This window comes from Triturus cristatus, chromosome 1_2 (genome assembly GCF_964204655.1).
Source record: "Triturus cristatus chromosome 1_2, aTriCri1.1, whole genome shotgun sequence".
Lineage (NCBI taxonomy): Eukaryota > Metazoa > Chordata > Amphibia > Caudata > Salamandridae > Triturus > Triturus cristatus.
Window position 1 is genome coordinate 65,932,883 of NC_140580.1, and position 12,329 is coordinate 65,945,211.

A 12,329-nucleotide genomic window follows, 5' to 3' on the forward strand; every position below is an offset into this window, starting at 1 on the left:
TCAGGCAGGAACCTCCTTGAAAGCGTGGCTCGTTTTGGGCAGAGAGTTGAAGAGGACCTCGAGCTGAGCCGGAAGCTAAGCATCTGGCTCGGGCTCTTAGTTGCTCACCCAACTTTGTACAGAACCGGTAAATCTTGCTTTTTGTTGCAGTTAGAGAGCAGATTGCTCAGCCTCGCAGAAGCTGCTGAATGTGCACTGTCGGCATGTTGCCCATTTTTAGCCTGCGTAGAAGGATACGTAGTGTTTTTGCGCTGTCCGTTTAATGTAACGTTGTCCGCGTGCTTGTAATATCCATCAGGCTTCTTAGCCCAGCACATAATGGTCTCTCTGTGCTGACCCGGGGTATGTTCCCAGATAGATGACGGCGCTGTGCTGCCCTGGGATGTGTGCCCAGAAGAAGTCCGGCCTTGCCGCCCTCCCCACCCCACATACCCCGCTTCTCACATCTTGTTATTCCCTTTATACAAAGCGCCAATGTGTTTCGGTGCCAGTTCCGATTGGTCACTGGCGAGACTTCGTTGTCCCCATCTCACCGGAGAGAAACGTGTCTAGAAGTCATGGTTTTTTAAAACTGCAGGATCAGTCAAGAACAAGGTTTAAATAAATATCACAAGCTTTGTTCGGCACAACCCGAACAAGGACGAACGAGCCCCTTGTTTGTGGAGGGTCAGCTTGCAGTGCTGGGGCGTCGAGGGCGTTTTGTGTTTTTAAAAGCTGCTCTGGGTTAGTCGCCTCTGGTGCAGATTCAGCAACAAGCACGGTCCGCTTTCAATTTCGTCCGTTGTGAAAGCTTTCTTGTCTTTATGGGGCCATGTGTATGAAACACATGGCCCCATAAAGATAAGAAAGCTATCACGACGCACGGAAGTCAGACGAGCCCGTCCAAATGGGTCGGCTCAAAAAGCCAAACGAAAACGTCACTACCAGCTCTTTTCCAATGGCTGGCCACCGTTTAGCATAAACGGTGACGCCAGCCAATGGAAAAGAGGGGCGGGGCTTAAAGCCCTTTACAGAAAATACTTAAAAACGTTAAATCTCACCAGCGAGACTGCGCATGTGCGCAGGCCATGCAGGTGAGACCTAAACAGAACAAGCCTGGAGACTGTATACTGTACTTTCGGGTGCAAATAAAACAACCGGAATTAGTAAACATTCTTAGTACAAAACAAATGTAAGTACAACACCCCTGATTGAAAATAAGAGTGCGAATTGTAAAAACGCAGCCCCTAGTTGTAAATACAACACTGTGTGCTTCACAGATCCCTGTCAGTGAATCGGAAGAGAGCACTAACCATTGAAGGGTGAGCGGGCGTTCTCAGCTGCCCACAGCTCTTTCAGAGTCACCTCCGTAGGCAGCTTCTAAGGCAACCATGTATTTTTTGCTGTTTCATATAGCGCAAACTTGGCCCAAAGGCGTCAGAGCGCTCTACATGTGCTCTAGATTATTTTTAAACAAAGTCTTATAGGGGAATAGGGAGAGGAAGGAGCACGGACCACTGACACCGGATTTGTGTGAAACGGGCACTTTTATTGAAACAGGTGCACATCACTTATTTAAACCCTGGGCCTTTCGCTTTACAAAATTAAAACCTCACTATACATATATGTTATCTATGTTAAACTACCCTCAAGCCTTCAAAAGTCCCCCCCACATAACTTAACCTGCAAGTCTCTACCTCCTCCTGTGCTGATCTTCTGCAATAGAGACCTTAAACCTCCAATACATTTTCCCTGCAACTCTGAACCTCTATCTAAGTCAACTTTCTAATGAACCTTAAACTTCCTGCCTCGTCCAGGCGTGAGCTTGTCTATCCGTTCATTAACATTCTGTATTGCCTTAGTCTTCAACAACAAACTTGGGTAACTAATGCCAACTTCTCGGCCAACCGCTCCTGCACATGCTTCAAAGCGACAACCATACTTGGTTTTTCTTAACCCCTGTACACCTGTTCCAACTAGAGCCCACTCAGTAAGCCAAATACCAACCAAACAAGACTTAGAAAGCAAGGAGAGGGAGGATGGGGAAAACTCTCTAAATCTGCTACCAACCACCGTGTCACCACTATGAAATGGTGGCTGATAACAGAAAATGGCGCATATGTTCCCCATGGCTACATTACAGCTCAATACCAGCCCAGAAAGTGCAGCAGTCTCTGGACTGCTCCACTCCCCAAACTATCCCAGGGGCAGACCCTATGGTTGGCTGCCCCCCAGATCCGATTTTCTTTTCTCTAGGCCCAGGGAAATTAGGTGACAACCAGAATTACAGGATTTGGAGGAGATGACGTTCGGTCAGGAAACAGATTCCCTGAGTTCCAATGCCGCCTGCTCTGGCTGTCAGGCCACATTTCCCCTCTTTTATTTTTGAGCTTAATTTCTAAAAGTGTGGGTTGTCTAACAACAAGTGTTAGACTCTCACAACAATGATATTCATTTGGGCCAGGCAGAGACGTTTTAATGCATGGGCAAAGTGGGCTCTGGCCCAGGGCCCCAGCCTTTCAGGGGGCCCCCTGACAGTCAGCTCCATTCTCCAGAGTTTTGCCCTAATGACCTTGAATATTTCCTAAACAGTTTTGTTTTAAATTCTGTTTTCCTTTCATTTATTTCTTATGTACCTGATGTGTGAGAGTCTAGTACAGCCATTTTGCAGAGAAATTTTGTGTTTATGTTTCATGCAATATACATAAACGTTTATTTTAGATCAAAACAAGGCCTAACATATAAGAAATGGGAGGGCGTCACAGAGATTATTTGCAGTAATATTGGTGAGCTGCTGCTGTGTTACAATATTGAAAACACACATAACTATCCCTGAATATTAGATGTAAACACATTCAGGGCCTTATTTATGAGAAGTGATGCATCGCTGTGTGAAAACAGGGATGCGTCACTTCTTAGTGCGCCCTTGTTGCGACAAGATGGATGTGTCATATTTACTGTATGACGCATCATGTCGCAAGGAGTTACAGATATGTCAGTATTTCTGACGAATCTGTATGCGCAAAAGTGATGCATTGCTGGGGTGTGTCTGAAAATAGACGCAACTCCAGCAATGTGTCCTTTCACATGGGGCAAGCCCCATGTGAAAGGGCCTGCATCAGTCTTATGCCTGCTGTGTGGCAGGTGTAAGATATTGACGCAATGGCGTCCTAGAAGTGGCGCACTGAGTTCTCATAGATTTTAATGCACCACTTCTACGAGGCATTTTGCGGGGCAACACCCACCCTGCATACATTATGCCTGGCGCAGGTATAATGCGGTGCAGGGGTTTACAAAGTGAAGCATCTTCCTAGATGCGTCACTTTGTAAATAGGGCGTAACATTGCACATATTTTATGCTGCCGGTGCGTCACAAAAAGTGACGCACCAGCGGCATAAAAGTGAAGCAAAGCCTCATAAATAAGGCACTTAGAATTTGGACGAGTGTTCCTTTGCACTGTCAGGAACCTAATGAAATGAAATTGTGTATTTAATAAAGCGTGCAGCTACTCAGACTAGAGTGTCCTGGCGCATGACAGTGGGAGGAAAACATGCGTAAAAGACCCATCAGTTATCAAAAAGCCAGGTTTTTGAAGTTCTTTCATGAAAGAGAGTAGGTCTGTGGTTAGTCTCAGAGACTCAGGGAGGCTATTCCACAATTTTGGGCCTAGAAAGCCGTGGGATCTGCCTCCAGTGCGGGCACTGCATATTTTAGGCATGATGGCCAGGTTGGCATTGGAAGAATTTAGGGGTCTAGCTGTTGTGTAGCGATTAACGCGCTTATTTATGTAGCCGGCTCCTAAGCCATGGAAAGCTTTAAAGAAGATGGTCATCGCTTTGAAGCCGATCCGTTCTTTTATGCGGAGAGACTTAAGAATAGGGGTCAAACTAGATCTGGGTTTAGGTCTCAGGATGGCTCTGGCCGCCGCGTATTGTACCACTTGTAGGCGCTGGATAAGGGATTTGGGAAGACAGAGGTACAAGCTGTTGACATAGTCAAGCTTTGATGTCACCAGAGTCTGCACCACGATCTTTCTGCTCTCAAGCGGGAACAGTGGCAGGAGTTTTTTTTAGCATCCAGAGTATGCCAAAGCAAGTGCCATTTAGATTTTGAATTTGAAAGCACATGGAGAGTGTCTTGTCTATGACAATTCCTACGTTTTTGACTTTCTCCTTTTCAGCGGGTGGGTGCGGCATATCTTTTGGCCACCAAGCGCTCCTGTCAGGCGTTTCTGGATTACCAGAGAAAACAACTTCAGTTTTGTCAGGATTACACTTCAGCTGATTGATCTTAAGCCAGTTAAAAACCTTTGTGAGGCAAGACCTAATCATTGCCCCGTCACAGTCTGTTCCTTTTTCACACGTAAAAATCAGCTAGGTGTCATCAGCATAGGAAACAATTTTGGCGCCCTCTTCCTCTACCAGAAATGCAAGGGGGATAGATATATATTAAAAAAGGTAGGACTGAGAATGGAGCCCTGAGGGACACCTACATTCATGGCCGGAACTGGGGATGAGAAAGGGGGGAGCCAGATGTCCTGACATCTATTTGCCAAGAAGGATGACATCCATGTTAAGGCGGTCCCCCACAGACCAATGTTAGCAAGTCTCTCCAGGAGCCTCTCATGTGGGACCATATCAAAGACCGCGGACGTATCGAGCAGTATCAGAACAGTCTTCCCTCCCTAGTCCAGCTTACCCTTGAGAAATTCAGTCACTTCCAGCAGAGCGAACTCCATACTGTAGTTAGCCCTAAAACCGGATTGGGACTCATGAAGGAGCTTCCCATCTTCAATGTGTTTTTGGAGGGCCTTGTTTACATGCTTCTCTAGTACTCTGGAGAGGGTAGATTGGCCTGTAGTTGGCAGTGTCCATCGGTTTGGCGTTAGCCTTTTTTATCAGTTGAAGAATCTTAGCATTCTTCCATAATTTCTGCATGTTGCCTGAGGAGAGAGAAGCATTAAAGAGCTGGTTTACTGTGTGGTTATGGTGGGAGCTAATAGGTTCAAGATATTCCCTGGACATGGATCAGTAGGAGAGCCAGACTTAATGCTTTGGAGAGGGGTCAGTGACTCTTCAAGCTGAAACTCAGGGAAAGCTAGTAAAGATGGAGGATCCAAGAGGTGAAATTTGCTATTAGAACTAAGGTAGATGGTCAGTTCTTCCTCTGAGATGTTAGTGAAGGCTTGTTGGATCATGGAGATCTTTTTGTGGAAAAATTCAACTATTTACTTAGACCATTCTTCAGTGCATGGCCCTTCCTTTGTGCTGTCTCTCAGGGCAGTAAAGGATTTAACTATGCTAAGGATTTCCTTACTCTTAGTTTGGGCATTTTCCATCTTGGTTTGAAAGAGGTTTTTCTTGGCTGCCTTCACGAGAATGTAATGAGCTTTTAAGGTGTCTTTATACACCTTCCTGTCCTCAGGTAGATAGGATTTACGCCATTTCCGTTCAATTGTGCCACAATTTCTGTTGCGAGATCTAAGGGAATCGTTAAACCATGGAGCTGGTGGGGCTGACCTCTTTGAGGAGCAGCAAACAACCAGTACCACTGCATCAATGTTGGTTCGGAGCCATGAATCTATTGATAGGGCGTCTGAGTCGTGGCAGCCAGACAGCTCTGGTGAGGAACGACCGAGGGCGTCTGCTAACATCGGGATGGATATTTTATGGAAGTCCTGTAATTAGAGACCCTATGCCCTGTGTTAGCTCAAGGGGCTGTGGCAGAGTTGGGAATGACGAATTTTAATAGGAGGTGGCCAGACCAGGTAATGGGAAGAGGTAGGCTTACTGATATGTCAAAGTTGTGAACGATTTGGTCTAGGGTATGGCCCTTCTCATGGGTGGCCAAAGAAACAGATGGAAACATGTTGCAGGCCTGCAGCGCCTCCAACAAGGAAATTGTTTGAGGGTCTTTTCCATTGTCCATATGTATATTGAAATATCCCAGAATGAGGCAGTTGTTGTATTTTAAGGCCAGGGAGGTGGTGGCTGTATTAAGCGTAGTAATAACATTTCCAATAGCACTGGAAGGTCTGTAAATCCGAAATCCAGCTATGCTATGATGGGGGGATAAGGTACAGCAGAAGCCTAAGCAGTCTAGTTTTTTATTGTAAATTATGGCAAAACCTCCCTCCTTCCCATTCGATCAGTCCCTCCTAAGAATGTTATAACCCGTAGGGATGGCCGAGGCGATAGTAGGGTTGGAGGCTTCAGACAGCCAGGTCTCAGTGAGAAATAAAAGATCAGACTGTTAGTCTAAAAGTAGGCCATAAATGTATGGTTCATGCGTTTGTATAGAGCGACAATTTAAAAGGGTGGCCTTTAAGTCCTCTGTTTTCTTATTGTTTTTACACTTATTGTTGCGTGGGAGGATATTGGGTGCGAGTTTCCTGGGCTGGAGGAGAGTCCAGTTGCACTTATTGCATCGAAAGTCTACCTCCAACCTCGGATCAGCGGCTGTACAGTGACATAATGGTAGCCGCCTAAGGCTAAGCAGTTTTTCCCTATTGCAATATAGTGGAAGAAACTCACCGGAGGGGAACTGGGCAGCTTGGCCGGCGCCGAACGCCTCCGGGCGCAGACAGGCTTACCTTCGGCGCCAGCGGCGCGCCCGCTGTGCACGTCGACTTTGCGCGTCCGTTTGCATCGGGAATATATAGGTTAATGCCTATGATGCAAACTGGATCGCCAACGCAGCTGAGGAAGCGGAAACTGCATAGGCATAAGTGAGGAACCCGATAGTAGCCCCAGCCCTCCGCACATTTGGCGTATCAGCCTCGGCGGACCAGGACTGGAGGAAAAGCGAGATGCGAATCGAAGCAGCTAAGGAGGTGTAGGCAAGCAGAATCAAGTAAAGTGCAAGTGCGCATAGGGAAGAGAAATTGTTAAAAAGCACAGAGTAATTCAGCCAGACATATACAATTTAAAAAGTAATAAAAACCTAGTAGCAGGGCAGGAAACACTAAATCCTACAGCTATCAGCTGCGCGCATCCATTTGCATCGGGAATAAATAGGCTGATGCCTATGATACAAACTGGATCGCTAGCACAGCTGAGGAAGTGGAAACTGCGTGGGCGGAAGTGAGTAGCCCGATAGTAGCCCCAGCCCTCCACACAATCGGCGTATCGGCAGCAGCGGACCAGGACCGGAGGAAAACCGAAATGCGAATCGGAGCAGCTAAGGAGGTGTTGGCAAGCAGAATCAAGTAAAGTGCAAGGGCGCATAGGTAGGAGAAATTGTTAAAAAGCACAGAGTAATTCAGCCACACATATACAATTTAAAAAGTATTAAAAACATAGTAGCAGGGCAGGAAACCCTGAATCCTACACCTGTAAGCTGCACATGTCCATTTACATCGGGAATATATAGGCTAATGCCTATGATGCAAACTGGATCGCTAGCGCAGCTGAGGAAGCGGAAACTGCGTGGGAAACAGGGGCTCAAATTAGATCATAAATTCAAAGGTGTCCTGAACAGGGGCCCCCAAAATATGTTTGGCCCAGGGCCCCCCAAATCCTTAAGATGTCCCTGGGGCCAGGCTCTCACACATCTGATTGCCGCCTCACTGATGTTAGTTATAAAACATTACGGACCCCAGGCCATCAAATGTGATCCGTGTGAACTCTTGTAGCTTCAGATCTCTGCAGCAGTGGAACAAAAGGAACTGCTAGAGCTCTCCCAAAAATGTAAGGGACAGAACTCTGTAAAAGCATGTTGACTTTTTAATGAGCACAGTGTAAAAGCAGAGCCTTCCTACCCAAACTGCAGTTACTGCAAATTGCAATCTGCAAGTAAAGTGCCTTGTCTCTGGGTAGAGACAGTGATGGGGCGCAGTACTCCCAGATAGATAGAGGAGGGTGCCCGAGGCTGTAAGCTCTTGCAAGTCCAGGACCCTGCACAGAGGGCAGAATGTTTCACGCTAATATCTTATAGCTCCTGGTAAGGGTGGAAGAAAACACAACTTCGAGAGGCCTACTGAATCTTATAGATCTCAGGTAGCAAACATTAATCTAGAAATAAAATATTCTAAGTGCAAATTTACAAATTAACAAACCAGCGGGAAGTCCCACTAGACCCAAAATTACATTTGCTTCATAACACTGAGGGAATAGGAGGTAACCGATATAAAAGACATTTATTATTTCTGGGCCTTACTTTAGTGAAAAGAGATATCACCAGACTGTGGAAAGCCACCACATCACCCTTAGTGGGTGGCCTGAAAGAAAGGGATAGATCATTGTATGGAGCTAAAGGCTTCAGTGTTTCAAGCCCGAGGATGCCCGCAAAAACACTCAAACATATGGCCGCGTTGGGCGGATTACAGAGGCATCACCCTAGCCCCGTTTCACACCATTGATTCCCAACTTGAAGCTGAAATACAACATTTTGGTGCCGGGACTTGAGGGATTACAGGGGGTTTGGGGCTGTCTTTGAACGCTGATTTTACTGCTGTACTGTGCGATGTGGGGGGATGGTCGGGGACCAACTTTGCAGGTTGTAGTGTTTTCATTGTTCATGGGAATTTGCTTTATAATTTCTAATTTCTGGATGTAGGCCATAACGGCCTGGATATTTTGCTAGAACCCCATACATTTTGTTGTGAAAAAAAAGCAAGCCAGTGCTTCACCATCTTAGCCATTGGAGCATGTGATGCTAAATGCACTTCAATTGCACATTTCTTTTTTTACAGTTTCCCTAATGTAGCAAGCCGGGGTGGGAGCATGTTATTTTATGTAAACTCTGGATAGCACTTAACAAGCAAGTTCCTACTCTGCTCATAGGAATAATGTGATGAGACCTTGAAGACTTAAAAAAAACATTTTTATTGTCATTTCGATGGAAAAGTACAGCACACATATTGCCAACATACATATCCAATGATCTTCATTTCACAGCTTCCTTATGAGAGCCCGATGTGTTCCCACCTCCCTGAATCCCAGTGTATATTACTGGAATGAAGCGGGTAGGCCCTGGTCTCCACTCTTTGCCACAGTACTAATGTACAAGCTGAACTTGCCTGACGACCTGTCCATGTGTTCAAAAAATGCCGGGCCATGGCGCTTTGTACGCATTTAAAGACGCCAGTGGAGGGGTCTATCCCTCGTGTGTGTCCTATATGTAGATGCCTAGTGGCTGACCACTTGGTTTGCCCTAAACTATAACATACTAACTGTCCTAGGGGAGATCAGTGTCGCAGACCTTGGAGACGGTAGAAAGCTGATTTCACTAAACCTATTGTTCTTGCTTGTCTATGCCAACTTCAAAACAAGACAATGCTTACTCGAACAGCCAGGCTAAATGTGCAGTTTACAACACTGGAATACGAGATGGCACTACGTTTAAAATGCTTGTTAATGTGCTATAATGCAAAGGCTTCTGCACTACTTTAAGCGGGTATAAAAAATGATTTAACATAAGGATGCATTCGTTCAGGCCCCAGCATGGCTGGCATTCATTGGCTTCTCGGTCCTGCACTTGCCACTTGTCAGTGGTCTTTGTGAATGATGTAAAGATTCTGTAAAATGTAGGAACTTAAACATCCAAATGGCTTTATATCTTTCGCAGTGACTTTGGTTGGCCTCTGGAGTAAAGCTTTCAGCCACAGGAGACAGAAAAGCCTTCACATTTGGCTTGTGCACAATCAAGCCAGTAATGCTCCTGTGTTCAGCTGATCACTACAGCACGGTGTAGGGATCTCTTCCATACCGGTATTACACAGTGCACATGAAGAGTGGCCCGGTATTGATGGCATATTTATTGCACCTGACAAAATAAATCTTCTCTGAGTTGGACTTTATCAGGTGTGATAATTACCACCCAATTAAGATTCTTTAGAGAGTAGCACAAAGATTTTGGTGCTTATTTGTCTTATTTGGCCATTGGCGCCAATTGTCCCTCCCGAAGGGTGGACAGAAAGTCATTAAACATCAAGGATTTCTCTTATACAGATGGCAAATCAATAAGTTGACAGTCGACCCACCCAAGCATCAGGCAAAGCACCCACCCCATAAAAGACCAAGCAGTCTGTGTGTCTTTTTACCACCCCCAGGGGGGTGATTTACCCTGGAGGAAGATGGTAGATTTTTCTCGATTGGCAAGTGTGCCCTGAATCTGGCCTCAGGTGCGGTAGAAGGCCCACTAGACGCCAGGTATTTTACATTAGGGACAAAAAAGCGGTGGGAGCATCCCAACCTGGCATTGAGCGATGTTCCCAGCCAAAAAGTGGCGGTAAAATCTTTCTGCCCGCCAAGGGGCAAAGGAGGGGTTTTCCTCCAATTTGCTCCTGTAGACAAAAAGCCCACTGTACACTAGGGATGTCAAAATTGCACCAACTCAAATAAAAGAATAGGGTCGACACACCCTGGCATTGGGCCATACCTCCACCGCAGAAGTGGTAAGAGTTTTCTGCCCACCCTGGGGAGCAGATATGTGTGCCATGATTGGTAATCGTCCCTAATCTGTCCCCGGTAGGGGTGAAAAGCCTACTAGACACCAGGGCTTTTACAATTAGGAAAGAATTTGATGGAGGAGTCCCCCCCTCGCAGTAGACCGTACACCAACCTGAAAGGATCAACCCAGTCTTTCTGCACTTCCCATCACGAGGGCAGAAATAGGGGGATGCTACACTTTGGCTCTGTGGCAGGGGGTAGGGGCGACAAGCTCACTGGATGCTAGAAATTATTTTGTTTTTAAATAACTGGGTGGGGTCAGACCAATTCTGACATCAGGTCACACTCCTAAAGCTTCAGCAAGTTTTCTGCTCCCCCATGTACCAAAAGCATCCCCATTCCTATAGAAAGCAAGAAGAAATTATGATTCCTTAGTGTATAGTTTTTCATAGGGGCCAGTAGAGTGTGGGAAAATCCCAATTTCTTCTCACTTGTCATATTGAATAGCTGCACTATTGAAGTGGTTTTCTAGAAGGCCTTGCAAATCTCAAACTTTGGCTAAAACACACAATCACATTTGCTGTGCATTTCTGTGAGGGAAAGATCCAGAAACTGTAGGTATCCACAAAATTCCTACCACCCAGCATTCCTACACTTCTCTCGATACAAAAAGGCCTCCTATCTGCCCCCAAGTGGGGGCTGAACGACTGCTGTGCCACCGGCAAATGATAGCACTAACTCTTTTCCTGGGCTTTGCCTACATCTTCAAAAAGTGGTCCCTGGTGTCTACAGGATGTAACAGTGCTTCGGCATCTCCTTCCTGCAGCAATCCTCAAGCAGGGATCCCATTTCCAACGATACCTCCCCCATCCAAATCTGTTTTCTGGGGCCTGATTTACCACCAAGCTCTAATGCAAGTGAAAGTGTATTTTACTTTCACTTGTGCAGTAATTACGTCTGCGCGCGATGTATGCTGACTGTCATTCTAAAAATAACAGCCTCAGGCTGCTGGAGAGGATCCTCCCTAGCAGCTCGACCTGAAAAAACAAACAAGCATTGGCATAGCCAATAGGTCTCGCTTTTGGGACCTTATAAGTATTTAGTTATGCAGCACAATATCCTTGGTGCAATAACATCATGCATATCGTAAATAGTTCAATCTCCATGAAGAATGACATCTGCCGCCAATTGATACAGTATAAACCTTAGGCAACTGCCCAATTGGGCCTACACCAGGAGAATGTGATAGAGTCAATTTGATGGCATTAGCAAGAAAGGCTTGACCTGCCCGCCAACCCCCGCATCTCCAGAGGAGGCCACCCAAGAATCTTCGAGCATCCCTCAGGGCCTTGCTGCTGCATTATCACCTGAACAGATCTGAAATGAGGGAGGGAGCGGAGGGCGTCCTCCAAACCTGAGTACCCTCAGACGGGCAGGGTTGGCTGCCGGCAACAGGGGCGGGTCTGGGGGAGCAGATAGCCTTCCTCAGCCACTCCAGGCTGGAGTCTGCGACTGCCGGCCGCAGAGGCCTTATCAGTCTGCTCACTTCCTCCAGGATTAGCCTTTATTGCTTCAGATACCAGCCAGGGGGGTCCTGAGCCGGTGGCCGAGCTGTGGCTCCTGCGCCCGCGGAAGGTGGCAGCCGGAGCACCAGGTGCAGGTGCCTTAGCCGCCAGGTCCGGGCGGCAGAGCAGGCGACCTGTCCTGCCTCTGCTCCACTGCCACCCTGTTCTGGCAGGCTCACACTTAAGAGCCAGACGACGGCTCAGCCTCCACACTCCCTTTAATGTCGGTCCCTTTGATAAAGGCGACCCCTGGGAGTCTCTGACAGATGGGAAATTATACCAAGACAAACATACATTGCGCAAAGTCTACGTGACAAAATAAGGCGAGGTTTCCGAGGCTTTTAACAACACTTTAGTCATCCAGGTGCCTTCCTTCTGGGAGCACACTTAAAC